Genomic DNA, 14,788 nt, shown 5'->3' on the forward strand with positions numbered 1-14,788 from the left:
AGAAATTGAATTAACAGGCACAGACTGAAGAGCTGTCCCTCCTGTTGCACATAGCAAACGCTCAGGTCTTGGGCAGCTTAAATAACCACCAAGATGCACCCGTTTTTTTGTTTCGTTTTATTTTTTAAATGGAAGCTCTTGGGCTGTGGCCAGTGCCATGTGGCTCTTTGTTTAAGGAGTGGCTGGCTTTCTTTTTCAGGTCTCTTAATAAAACAGGGGGTTCCACACGTGTAACACAGAGCCGTGACCCTAAATGAGAAAGAATAGGAATAACACATAATTTGTATTTCTGAATTCTATACAATAACCACTAGACTCATTAAAGGTTGATTTCAGGCACACTTCAGGGTGAGAGTCAAACACCTCAAATTCATAATGCAGACCAAAACGTCCAAAAAGCATTTAAAGTAGAATAAGCATCCATTTCGGACTATGTGTTTTGCGTTTCACAATTTGCAGTTATAGCATGTTTTTTTCTGCCGTTGTCTCGGTTACGATCATCACAAGATATTCCATCTCGGTGTCCTCCGTCACCGGACAAAATCCTTGTGCCAAAAAGCTGGTGTACAGTGTAGAAATGTTGGACCATAGCACATTAGGTGGCCCTTGATTTCATTGTGCCACAATGAATGCCTTGTTGTAATGTGTCTATCTTTCTTATCTCCCTGGCATGCTGTTCAGGATGTTTATTTGCATGTATGAGGTAACGAGTGCCCAGAGTACGGGATGCCGTGTGAGGCCAACCTCTGAAGCCTGAAAAGTAGATCCACGCAGGCTTGACACATGGCCAACTTTGCACCAGACCTGCAGAGGAACTGGCCTGCTGTTAAATCTCAGTTACCAGTTTAATGGTATCCACTACAGAGTGTGATTGTCTTTCTGACTTTGAGAAAAGACATGTAATTGCTCATTTTACTATAGCTGGTAACATAGCTATAACCGGTAAAATAGCCCAGTGGGTTGAGTGCTCGCTGCAGCAATGTGTGTGTGATTTGCAGGTTCGGTACAACGTCCATTTATCGCTAGTTTTTTTTCGCACCATTTTTTTATGCTGATTTTTTAACGCAAAAAAACATCGGAAAATATGGAGGTGGGTAAAGGGATATAAGGTGTAGGGGGTGTGGGGACTAGATTGTAAATAGGTGGGAAGAGAATATGGGGGGCTAACTCCCACACCCCTCAACAAAAACAAAACAAATTTTTGCAGCAAAAAAATAAATAAAAAATCAGAAGTAAATAATGCTGCGGAAAATAAAATGGCAGATGGAATGACATAGAACCGCAGGTTCAAATCCCGGCAAGGCCAACACAGCCTTTCATCCTTCCGAGGTTGATAAATGAGTAACAATACAGGTTGTGTGATATTTTATGGATGTTTGTTCTATATAAAGCGCTTAAGTGCTATATAATAACGCATCATTATGATTTGGCCTAGGACGGCTGCTTCCATTGACAGTAATTTGGGCCTGTACACACTGATATTAACGATCACCATCCCTTCTTGTATGAAATGTATATCACATTACAGTAATGTCGTAACCATATTTTTCACAGTGCACCTAGGAACAATGCTATGTGATACAACTTCCTGTTTGGTCAAGGGGTTCAAGGTTGCGCTCCATCGCTTTCTGCGACGTCACTTCGTAGTGGGGTCAAATTACATCACGCCCAGTGATGTTATCAGAGGTCAATGGTCATGTGATGTCACTTCTGCTACTCCTGGCATTTGGTTAAATGACATCCCTGCGCTCACGATGCACAGGAGCCAGGTATTCACACAGAACGATCGTCATGATATTGATTGGAGTTTGGGGAGGGGCTAATGTGGAAGTTACTCCATGCACTCTTGCACTCGAGGAGAAGGTTGGCAAATATCACCTTTCCACTTGGAGCCCAATGCTGTAACCTTGCCACTTATACGCTGTGTATTACAGCGGTTCATGGCCCAGTGCTGGAAATGGAATAAAGGTACTCTGGGATTCCACCTCGAAGAGGGGGCGGGGCTTACAGGTAGGACCATGATAGTCCAGTCAATGGCTTTTATAAAAGTGTTTTAAAAACAAAGGTAAAAACAGACCACTTGAAACATGCACACGCCACATTTTAAACTAACCAATCTATAAATCGTTGTAGTAACATGTTGTGCACGGATGATCATAGCCTTACTTTTCATTCTCTTTTTTAAAGTTTTTATTTACATTGTAACAAGAATATTCCATCAAATAAATCACAAATTGATAACAAAACTTCACCTTCCTACCCCCACCCCTCCTTTTCCTTTACCCAAGGTAACCTAAGAATCTACCCCAAATGTCTAAACAGTATCGACTTCTGATTCCTATTGAATACCCTCTCCATCAAGGACATGCTGTGCACTGCTTCAATCCAAGCATCCACTACTGGACAGCTTTCTCCATTTTGAATGGAAGCCTACAATTACCCGCATCCAAACGTACCATCAAGACTCACAGAAACAAAGTGGAAGAAAATGGACTAAACCATCACATGCCTGTAGTCATTATTGCACACAGCAACCAGCTTTACGCGCCACTCTCGTTTCGAACTAGCAACCATACACACTTCTTTAGGGACAGTTGCTGACCCATATCACCCACTTACTACAGTGACTGCAACCACATCACGTTAATTGCACTTACTGTGCCTAAACGCAACCACAAAAAGGGGGCACAGCTCCAACAAGCTCGGGGGTTTGGCTCAGAGGCTCGTGCCAGCTAATCACTGTGGGTGCAGGGTTAGGCTGCGGGGGCACTATGGGCTGTATTTCCCTGCCTGCACTTGGAATCCGTGGAGGCACGTTTTTGCGCTTTCTGAATTCGGGGAAATCCGGCCCAATTCGAGCGCTGGTTTCGACTCAATTTATTGGAACTGGAAAATATCCATCTCAGAAGAATGATGACGGTCTGGAACTCTGCTTGACTCCAGATTTCAGAGCTACAGGACACAAATGAGCACATACACGCATAGGCCACAGTGACTGGTGCAACCGGTCGTCTGCTGTAGTGGGTCCTCGCTTATTTGATTAATTCCACGTCAACGAGTACTTCTGTTTTGTTGGGGCATCACCAAGATCGGCCTTTGTTTAAAAGGCCCCCTGGCCCTTGGCATGGTGCCCTGACGAGGAAGCAATCACCACAGCTGCCAATCAAAAAGCACTTACAAGTCTGGCGCCTGAGCCCGTGGCAGAGGGCTCGTGTGCGGCGTCAAGGCCTGCTGGTGGAAAAGGCTGCGCAGTAAGGGGTCCTCCTGCAACTGCCAGCCTTCAACTGGTGGGCTGTGCACGCAGCAGCAGCTGGAGAGCGATGGCTGCGAGGCAGGAAACTGGGACAGCGGTTGTCAACGTGACGGGAAGAGTCCGTCTGGAAACAAAGACTGACACTGACACTGACACAGACACTGACACAGACACAGACACAGACACAGACACAGACACAGACACAGACACAGACACAGACACAGACACACAGACACACAGACACACAGACACACAGACACACAGACACACAGACACACAGACACACAGACACACAGACACACAGACACACAGACACACAGACACACGAGACAGAGAAATAGCGTAGCTCCCAAGGGTCTCATTAGAAGGCTCGGGACTTCATTCTAGCCCCATTCAATGTAAACGAATGACAAGATTTTCAAGACTAAAAACCAGGACGGAATGACAAGATTTTCAAGACTAAAAACCAGGACGGTCAACGACATAAAGGAAGGACTACCTCGTAACAATACCCACCAGCCCCAACCATGCACCCCCAACAAAACTGCCCCCCTTCACCCCGTACCCCCTTCGTCCCACAGTATTTCCAGCACTGCGCCTATACATTGCGCCTTTGGACTGTCAATTATGCTTCTTCACAATACAAGGAGCTTTTGCTGTGATAAATGTTACAAGGCTTGCTATATTTATCAACTGGTCTCTGTTGCACAATCAGTTAATGCGTACCTCTAAGGTTGGGGTTTGAGCCCATCCTGTCATGGCATAATTCTGTGTGCAGTTTAACATATACTTACTTTATAAACGTTGCCCCCCCCCCTTTCCACAAAAATCCGTGACGGGTTATTACATTTTAAAAACTGTCTGAAAGGGGGGCGCAGGGCCCAATTCCGGGTCTGGTCACCCTACTAATGGGCAACATTTTGCTATGGTTTTGCAAAATATGCAGTCCAATGTATTTCATGGCAATGCTCAAGTTGGAGCAGCGTTGACATTCTACAGGAAGAAACACAAGGGGCGACAGACACAGGTGTTTAATGACGAATGGCAACTTGACAGGAGCAGAGAAGGGAGGTCCTGGGGGGGGAACGTAAAGCATTACCCCCCGGGGTAATTTTGGGCGCTGCACAGGCGTGCAGAGCGCCTCGGGGTATATATAGGCGGCAGGGAAGGTTCGGGAGCAGGCGACTGTTGGGACAAGCGTTTGTCCCCCGCCCTCCCACCCCTTTATTTATTTTTGGGTATCAAGTTGGGGGAGTTGGATCTTTATTTGAATTTTTGTTTTACCCCCATTCTCGGGAGCGGGGCTTCTGGAAACGTTTGAAATGGACAGCAGGGCTGGTAGTTTTCCTGTGACAGGCTGGGGCATTAGGAAGGGCGATGTAATGTAAGGTTCATTGTTGCTGATGTGGCAGGTCAGCCTGGCTGCAGGTCAAGGAAGGAAGTGACTGGTGTAGAGAGGAGTTTAGGGGGGTAAGGAGCTGCTGGATGCCGGGGACATGGCCCTTTGGAGGGGGAGTGGGAGAAGCACAATGGGGTACTAGCATGGTAAAGGAAGGGGGTGGTGCCGTTTGCACGAATAGGCTACTCCGGGGGTACAAAGAGGGTGAACAGGTGTTAAAGAAGGAGGGGCTTGGCCTCGGGGAGAAAGCAGGAATGAAGGTCGAGAGGATTTTAAGGAGACGGAAGGGAGCAAGGGAGCAAGGGATAGGAAGGGAGTAATTTGAAATGCTTTAATTATTGAATTGTGAGGGAATGGAAATTGTTTATTTAATTATTTGTCAATTGTTAAAACAGTTATTTAGTCTGTAAGGCCAGGGAGCCAAGGTAGCGTTTCTTTGTGAGCGGTGGCCACATTAAAGCGACCATTTCGACTTTAAAGCGAGTGTGGGTATTTTTGTGCAGTAAGCCCAAAAGATTGAGCCTCCATAACCACACAAAGACAAAGAAACTGAGGAGAGAAAGAAACGCAGAGTCTAAAAAAAAGAGAAAAGGCCAGGCAGGAAGGATGAGAATAAAGGGAATGTAGAAAACCTAACATTAACGGGACAAGGGATCTCTGAGATAGGGTGTGGGGCAGCAGAGACTAGACACATGGGACCAGGACAGATGCTGACGTGATCAATATGGGGCCACAGGAAGCTGTTGGAGAAAGGGATCCAAGTCCAGGAGAGGCGAGGGAGATATAGGGAAATACGTGATAGAGGGAGGATATGGCCGAAGCAGAGATACCAGAATAGGGCATACGGGGCAAAGAAAGGCACACCGGGGAGGGATATCAGGGCAGAATGAGTCACCAAAGCTAGGGATATGGGGCAAGATGAGCAAGGAAGAGAGGGACTTTAGGAAGCAAGGGACATCAGACATATGCTCGAAGTACAGATGCCAGAATGTGGCATGGGTGCATGGAGACGACAAACGGGTACTCACACTGTAGACGGTCCTAAATTCTGTCAAACAATTTTTGAATTAAATCTCCATATCAATTTGAGGCACCCGATTGGGGGATGGGAGGGCCTATTATAGAGTAGAGTAAGGGGCAAGGTGACCCACCACAGAGGAAAATAGGGGCATGAACCCGGGGCACGACCGGCCACCAAAGAGATATGCTACATAATTTGTTTTCCCAGTGTCAGGATTGAGCCTTCGTTGCAATGCACTGGATATCCAAGGAGACAGCTTTGAAATGAAAACCCTGCGTCAGATATGGGGCAGGAAGAGACCAAGGGGAAATATGCTCCAAGTGAAGATGCCAGAATATGAAATGTGCTATGAGAGAGACCCAAGTGAGGAATTTGGGATGGGGAGCTAATACAGAGTAAGGGGCAAGGTGCACCACCAGAGAAGGAAAACAGTGGGCAATATAGGTCACCAAATAGTGGGATAGTGGGCAGGAAGAGACATCAGCAAGGGTTACTAATACACTGGAAGGAGAGATCCAAGAATGAGGAGTAAGAAGCAAGAAGAGAAATCTGAGTGAAGAATATGAGCCTCTGGCAGGCGCCAGAAATGGGGATATGGGATGAGAAAAGACATGAGAGCGCTGGATGTTGGTAAGAGAGGCACACCAGACATCTGGCTGGCTATAAGTAAAGTGAAGGAACACAAAGGGACAACACAGTGCAAAACAATGCGCCATAACATGACATTTGGGGAAAGAGACCAGACTGAGGAATATGAGGCAAGAAGAAACACCAGTGTGGGGTATATGGTAGATGAGGGTTATCACAGCAGGGGAAGTGTAGCTCCAGGAGTAGGGAATATGGGCAGGGTTTGGGATGGGGAACATGGGAGAAGTGGAGTTTCAGGAATGAGCAATATGGAATAAAGATTGCTGGGTATGAAGAATGAGAAATAGAGAACTGGCAGATATTGGGAAGGGAAGATATTACAGGGGGTATCAGTCATGAAAAGGTACCAGATGTGGGAGGAGGGGTAGCAGAGAGTGGCAGCACTATAGGCAGGGGACTTAATGGCAGGTGTGTGGGAGGGATACAGGGAACACATAAGGACGGGTGGGAGGGGGAATGACCAGTGTAGGATATGGGGAAGCGGACTCCTCCACAATGGAGAACTTTGGGAAATGTAAGTGTGCAGGAGGAGACTAACACACAGGTGGCATAATGATTGCTATAGATTTAGGAAAATAAAGAGAAAACATAACTTTCCCCATCTCATAAAGGGGTCTGCCGCCTTCAACTAAAATACTATAGTTCTGTCGTAATGTCTGTGTAAATCAATAGTCCACTCTCCTGTGTCAAAAGCCTAACACTTAAACTAGAGATAAAGTAGACCTTACTGGACCGAGGATAAACGTTCACTTCCAGGTTTTAGATTCTTCTTAAGGGAATTTCTTCCTTCCCTGGGTCAACATTTTATCCAACACAAAATACAAAGTTCCAACACATTTCTCTGTTAGGCACACTGCTTTATTTCTAGCACTTTATAATCAGACAGTCTTTCCAGCTCCGGTTACCAGGAGAATGACTCTGTTCTCCCGGTATCTGGATTTTACAGATCAGCACCACCACAGGGAATGACTACCTTCCTCTGGTTCCCAAGCTAATGCCTCCCTTCTCCTGGTATCTTGGTTTCAGGGCTTAACAACGCCCAATGGAAAGCCTCCCTTGCCTCCACTTGATATATCACAATTGACACCCCCAGAGGGAATGCCTCCATCCCATGGCTTCTCTTACACTTGGTTACACAGTTTACAACAGAGGGAATGACTCCCTTCCCCTTGCCTTGCCTTTCTCAGGCTTTACTTTAGAGGTCACAACACCAGGGGGAATGACTCCCTTCCCCTTGCCTTGCCTTTCTCAGGCTTTACTTTACAGGTCACAACACCAGGGGGAATGACTCCCTTCCCCTTGCCTTGCCTTTCTCAGGCTTTACTTTACAGGTCACAACACCAGGGGGAATGACTCCCTTCCCCTTGCCCTTCTCAGGCTTTACTTTACAGGTCACAACACCAGGGGGAATGACTCCCTTCCCCTTGCCCTTCTCAGGCTTTACTTTACAGGTCACAACACCAGGGGGAATGACTCCCTTCCCCTTGCCTTTCTCTCACTCTGGTTTCACAGCTTCACCATGAGGAGGCGGGGGGGGGCTAACTTCCTTTCACTTGGTTCTGGGCCAACTTGGTTCACTTTCCTACCAAGCCAGGCCACTAGCAAGACAATATGCAAGTCTCCCTGAATTTGTGTGCCGGTCCCAGACCTGTATTTCTTCACTTTTCGGGATGGTCAAACTTGATTTATTCGCCTGCCAAGTACTGCCACAAGGAAGATTATGGATGATTCTTCCTTGGTGCCCTTTCTTCAGGTGGTAATTTTCAGGATTCCCCTTAATTTAAAAATATTTGTTTTTTGGATTCTCTGGGATAATTTCTGTGAGGGGGTTCTAAGCGCCAGATTTGTACGCTTTCCTCCTTAGTGCTCCTCTGCAGTTGCCAATACCCTCTTCTGTCCTCACCAGCCAGTCCGTTCACTCCTGTACCTATGGGGTTCGTCTTCTCAGGCCAGTCTCTGGGTCAGATTCCTCCTTGCTCGGGTCTCTCGTGGCTTCTGTCAGTTCCCCCTTCACTACAGTGTCTCTGCAGTTGTGGGTCTCTTGTCGCAGTCTCTCTGTGATCCCTTTGACTTTTTTCCTTCACTTGCGTGGCTCTGCAGCGTTCGGTGCCTGGTAGTAAGCCTACCGGTTCCAGCCTGTGAGGGTCATCTCTTCTCTGAGGTTGGGATTCTGCCTTGGCGCTTCTTTGCAGAGTCTTCCGACGTCGGACCCCACAGAGACGAGTTTTCCTGCTTGGCAGTGTCCCGGTCTGCAGGCACTTGGATTTCGTGCGCCGAACAGTTCCTTCACTCTCTGTTCCTCCTTGAATGGCTTGTCAGCCCACTTGACAACATACTGAGTCTTTCTTCCCTTTTTATGTTGGTTGTTGAAACAATTTGAGATGAACAACTAGAATGTTCATTTGAGTCTCGCAGAGCATTCTGCCCTACTCAAGCCTCCTCCTCATCTCAGTCTTTCCCAAACAAGTTTTCACTGAGTAGTCCCAGCTCTTCGTCTCAGTGGATGTTGCACCGACTGCGCTACATATATACATGGGTTGGCAGTGTATAGTAATGGGGTGTACGTGGTAGGGGTGGTCAAGAGGTGTTGGGCTGGAGTGGCCATTTCGTGTTCTCCTGAGATGTTCTCCCTAATCCTCAGAGGGGGGCGGGAGGAGTCTCTCTCCATGATATCCTCCCCCTGAGTACAACCCCCAAAGGGACTATTGGGTAGCAGCCTCGCCTCTACGGCCTCCTTTGAAGTGTCTCCCCCTCAGAGCGAAGGGGCATCTCGGGATTCGTCACAAAAAGGAGAGAGGAACCAGTGAGGAACCAGTGATTTTCAGAGGGGACAGGTCATGAAACCACAGAGGAGAATGCAGGGAAGGAGCGATACCAAGGTTTGGCAGAGAGATGGTATGGCTTATGCCCAGCTGAAGGTGAGCAGGAGCCTATTTCAAGGGTCTGCTTGGGGCCTCCTGCTAAGCCCTGGGATCATGACCAGCTGAAGATGTTTATCGGCCCCTGGAATCCTGTTTCAACATGATGTTTTGGCCCATCCTTGCTTATAGCAGAGAAAAACAGTCTGAACCCCCATGGGGTGTATGCATTAGAATACAGAGAAACAGATTAGCATGAGACGCCACCCCCCTCCTCCCCCCAGGTAGCTGAAACACTAAACGTTCACTTAAAAGTAGTTAATGTTTATGTTTCTTTGTCAGCACGGGGTGGAAGCAGAGAAACAGTAGTAAAAGGTCAACGATTCGATATGCCCACTTCTGTATACCCTGAAGGAGGAGACAGCCCAAAGGGCTCCAGGAAATGCAGCTTGTAACATGCGCACATTTAAAGCCATAAATGAAAAAAATATGTTGCTTTATCAGAATACTGCCGACTGGCAACATGGGGGTAGTTTCTGGGAGCCACCCTGAGGATCGAGGCACCTTTAGTTTGAAAAAGTTAAAAGGCCCCGACGCCGTCCCGATTAAGCCTTAGACAGCAGTGCTTTCCTTCCAGTTCTGTTGCCGAGATATGGATCAGTTTAAATCCAGAAGGTTCCTAATTGCAATTTGACGACAGAATCACACAAAGCTACTACTACCTTCTCCCAGATCTCCCTGCAGGGCACTGTCAATTGCACCGCAAAACATGGATTCATTCAGAAGCCATTTAATTCAGCAGTCAACGTAGGAAAGACATTCATTCAATCACATCAGTAAGATAAGCCGTCATAGAAATTAAATGCAATTTGTTCCTTAGTGGCGTTCAGTTCCATTTAGCATTAATTTGGCTGGGTCTCATGAGAAACACATCACCATAACGCAAGATAACAGGAAATTCATTTAACTGCACTTTAGTATCGATTTCCTACACACGTTTTTGCTGGTTTAAAAATATCAGGTTTGCCCATGTGGTGTCTGCTTCACCTTCTGCTTTGCATTCAAGCCCTGCTATTGATTTCGGTTATGCAGTTATGCACTGACTAAATCGGGGCGATCTGGGAGTTTGTATGGTAATTCGGGGGCACGGTGTGAAGGAGAGGAAAGTGTTAAGAGTGCCTGCGGCATATGAGGAGGGAGGGAGGGAGAGAGAGGGGAACGAGCTGGTGGAAGGATGGAACGAAATGAGGCGGGACAGACGGCAGAAAGGAGGAAAGGAAAGAAAGGGAAAGGAAAGAAAGGGGGAAAGGAAAGTAAAGAAAGGGCAAAGGAAAGGAAAGAAAGGGCAAAGGAAAGGAAAGAAAGGGCAAAGGAAAGGAAAGAAAGGGCAAAGGAAAGAAAGGGCAAAGGAAAGGAAAGAAAGGGCAAAGGAAAGGAAAGGCGTGGCAAAGGAAAGGAAAGGCGTGGCAAAGGAAAGGAAAGAAAGGGCAAAGGAAAGAAGAAAGGAAAGAAAGGGCAAAGGAAAGTAAAGAAAGGGCAAAGGAAAGGAAAGAAAGGGCAAAGGAAAGTAAAGAAAGGGCAAGGGAAAGAAGAAAGGAAAGAAAGGGCAAAGGAAAGGAAAGAAAGGGCAAAGGAAAGAAAGGGCAAAGGAAAGGAAAGAAAGGGCAAAGGAAAGGAAAGAAAGGGCAAAGGAAAGGAAAGGCGTGGCAAAGGAAAGGAAAGGCGTGGCAAAGGAAAGGAAAGAAAGGGCAAAGGAAAGGAAAGGCGTGGCAAAGGAAAGGAAAGGCGTGGCAAAGGAAAGGAAAGGCGTGGCAAAGGAAAGGCGTGGCAAAGGAAAGGCGTGGCAAAGGAAAGAAAGGGCAAAGCAAAGAAAGGGCAAAGCAAAGAAAGGGCAAAGCAAAGAAAGGGCAAAGCAAAGAAAAGGGCAAAGAAAAGGGCAAAGCAAAGAAAAGGGCAAAGCAAAGAAAAGGGGAAAGAAATTAGACCAGGATTATTTGTAAGGCAATAGTACAGCCGTCACCGAGCATCAGGGCCCTCTATGGCGCTCCTCTATGGAACATTATTCTTTGCTAGAAAATGGGATTACCAGCATATATGGGTTTGCGTAGGCTGAGGGACAAACCACACCTACGAAAGGCACCTGCACCCCATTTCTACAGGCAAAGGAATTGCACGGGCGAGGGAACAGAACCATATCCTGCCAGGAACGACCACAAGAACAATGACGTCCAGAAAAATATCAGAAGACAGCAAACTGCCAACCTGTCACCAACCATACATTCCCGATGTGAGGCATATACAAAGTCACCGTTGGGACAGGTTACAAGTGCGGTTCTCCCACTGTAGCAGAGTCTCCACAACACCCAATCCAACGATTCATAAAAGGGCAGTTCAACAGAACTATAACGCAGGCTTGATCTCAAGGCTTAAGTCCACAAGCGGTGCAGGAACCAACAACAAAAACTGATACATTCAAGAGTAAGGGTTTGTATAAAAATAGTGCACTCAAAAGGTGCGTGTTGAAGAGGAGAGAAATGAAGTATTTGACTTGTCAGCAGCAAGGCGAGCGTGGCCTTTGCTGGAAGGATTTCCAGTTGACGTAAAGTCCAGACACGAAGAGAAATGGTCAGTAATCGCTATGGGTTTTATCTGTGAGACCAGGATCAATGGGCAGGCAACACCCCAAAGGCATCAGGTCCACCTGTAGGTGGAGAACTGGCCCGCTGGGGAGTGTTGACCTGCTACTTAGAAGCTGGCTTGGCGATCATTTCAACCTAGTGGGCGCTAGTCATAAGTGATGCCCAGAGCAAGGTCACAAAGTCCTAGGCGGAAAAGCGGTATGATGACGTGAAAGCTTGAGGCGGATGAAGGTGGATGCGAGATTTGTGATCCCCCTCCAGCCCGTAGGTTGGTTCCCAATGGCATGTTCCTGGGAGGACGGGAGTGTCTAGCAGACGAGCCCAAAGCAAAGCTAGAAGATGACTCGACAGCCTCAGGTCGACTTGGTAGAAGCTTGGAGTGAAGTCTCTTTCTGGGGATGAAATCATGCACTTAAAGTTCTGCTAAGTTTTAGCCCCGCAATGCAATCCCGTGTGGATTTTTATTTATGCAAGTTCTGGTACTGGTACTGTTAGGAGTCATGCGATTGACATTTATTTGCGTACCCCATTCTTTGATTGTCCATGGGATCCTGGACAAACAGAATTGCTGCTTAAGTAATCCTCAAACTAACCTCAATTGCTCTGTTGAGAAGACTTCTCAGAAATGTGCTAATTCCCTCCACCTTACAGACCCCCAGAAACTGTGCTGGATTTTGAAGACTTAATTTTTTTTAACCTGGACAGAGTGAGATCCCTTTTCCCCCCCAACTCTCTCCTGTATTTTAATATGATTTTGAACTCTGTTTCTTTTACATTGCGTCACACAGTACCTTCAGTGCAGTGGCACAGTGAAGTCTTTCAGATTTCCCAAATGTTTAAATGCCTTCTCTTGGATAAACTACTGTTTCCAAGAGCAGTAAAGTAACATTGACTTTACTTACATTTGTAACTTTTAGACCCAGCGCACACTATCTTACAATAGGGTGCTGGAGGGGTTACCTAGTATCCCCTTTGTCTAGCTTCTCATGTAAAAATATTATGTTACCCTTTTCTCAATGAATGGCTGGTGGCAGTGGTTTCGTATTAACTACCGTGGTGTGCATTTACTGCGGGCTGTGTTTGCAGCTGCAGTAAAGAACACAATGGTAACATTTTTGTCAAAATGGCTTCAGTCTTCTTTTTTCGCCATTTCGTTGTGGAAAGGTCCTTCGTGAGATTTACTCTGCCTGCCAAACCAGGTTTGGTCCCATTGTTTGCTTGGTCTTTGGAGCAAAGGGAGGGATTCACTCATGAATCCCGCCAGAGTGTCTGGGGTAGGGAGGTAGCGTGGTGCCTGAACCTCTCTGTGCTTAGTCTCCTAGGAGACCCAAATGCACTCTGTGGTGATTGGCTGGCTCACTGTCCGGCAAGGTCAGCCACTCTGCTGGGTGACCGACAGTTAGGCTGGAATTAATGGGAGATAACTGAATAAAAGGCGAGGCTTTTGGCTTGGAAGGCAGAGTGAACCACTGGATGAAGGAACTGAAGAGGAACTTGAAGAGGACACCTGCTGCAACTCCTGGACTGTTGGTTTGCCCAGTGAAGCCCTGCTGCTATGCTGAAAATCTAAATCTGCATTGACAGAGAAGCCCCATACAAGGACAACTTCTCCCCTTGAGTTGGTGGGACCAATCAACTCCAAAGTAAGCCACCTGGACATCCTTCTCAGAGCTGGTTGAATTTCCACAGAACCGTATAGCAAGGGAGAGGAACACCAGATTGTGTGCATTGCTTTTAAGTTGGCCAAGAGCTCCAGGAAGATCCTCCTGACTCCCAGGAAGCCTGCGCCCCCTCAACAGAGTGCAGGATGCCAGAAGCAAGGAAAGTCCATCTCGACAACCAGGAAACGTGTTGTTGCTATTTGCGGTAGTCTCGAGGAGATGAAACAATGAACAATGCCTTTGCAATCCTGAAATAAAGGACAGATTACATTCATCTGGAGGAAAGATACTTAATTTTACCATATAAAATGACAGCATGGACAAAGATGGGCTTATTTTGTTTGTGGTAGACTTGAATACTGCTTCCATATGTAACTATGATCTATGGGCGTGGATAGTGGGAACTTATTTCCGTTTACACAGAATGTAAAGAGAAGATTATACTGTGCTTTTCAAATGCAAATATGCTGAATGTAATATGCTAGCACGACAGGATGGTAAACTGCACCTTGCTTTCTCTCTAAGCGGAAATCCCCCCCACTGAGCTGTGTATGGATCCTGACCTTACAGCCCTTTGGTTTGATGAATACTAGGGAAGTAGGATTGGCTCCAAAGATATGCTTAAATGTATAGTGAAAGAGATCAAATTTCTGGTCAACTGCTGATAACAGAACTAACAGAAACAACCTTTAAGGTCAGGTTCCCCATATAAAGTGCATTTAGTTCGGAACAAAGACCCTTTGAAAACCTGAACTGCAGACCTTTTGGTGCTGGGCACACCAAGAAGAATGTCTGGTTGTAAATTTAAAGACCAAGATATACAGAGAAGCAGAGTGGACTTATGTGGAGTTTCTGAGACCATGTCCTGCAGAAGTGACATTAAGGTTAAGCTTCCCATAAACTGTAGATTAAGAACTGAGCAAGGCTTTGAAGACAAAAGAGGGACAAGCTTGAGGTAAACCAGATGGCTGGTCACATGTCTTAAGAGAAATTAAACTTACTGACATGTAATGCATTGCCATTGATTGAACATTGAACACAGTTTTTCCTAAATAAAAAGAGCATCATATGTCCTATCGAGCCCACCCCAGGGTTCAAATTAAACAGAAGAAAAAGCCTTTGGGACCCTGTACAAATGAAATCTTTGTGATGTACATGCGTTAAGTTAATGGGGAAATTATGATTCTGCCATTTTCATACACCTGAGAAATTGGAAAGTTGGCACAGCGGTAGATCATGAAAATAAGGTTTAAATTGGAAATGGTCTCATTTTTAGCTATTTTGGTGCAGCAGAAAACCATGCAAGATG

At 46.4% G+C, this 14,788-nt stretch overlaps 1 protein-coding gene across 1 annotated transcript in view; it reads right to left on the bottom strand.

Annotated features, from left to right (window-relative positions):
- TMEM132A (transmembrane protein 132A) overlaps positions 1-14,788 on the bottom strand; it is a 238,667-nt gene that overhangs the window by 44,916 nt on the left and 178,963 nt on the right. The gene's annotated exons all lie outside the window — the stretch shown is intronic.

This window comes from Ambystoma mexicanum, chromosome 12 (assembly GCF_040938575.1).
Source record: "Ambystoma mexicanum isolate Mex_15411 chromosome 12, UKY_AmexF1_1, whole genome shotgun sequence".
Lineage (NCBI taxonomy): Eukaryota > Metazoa > Chordata > Amphibia > Caudata > Ambystomatidae > Ambystoma > Ambystoma mexicanum.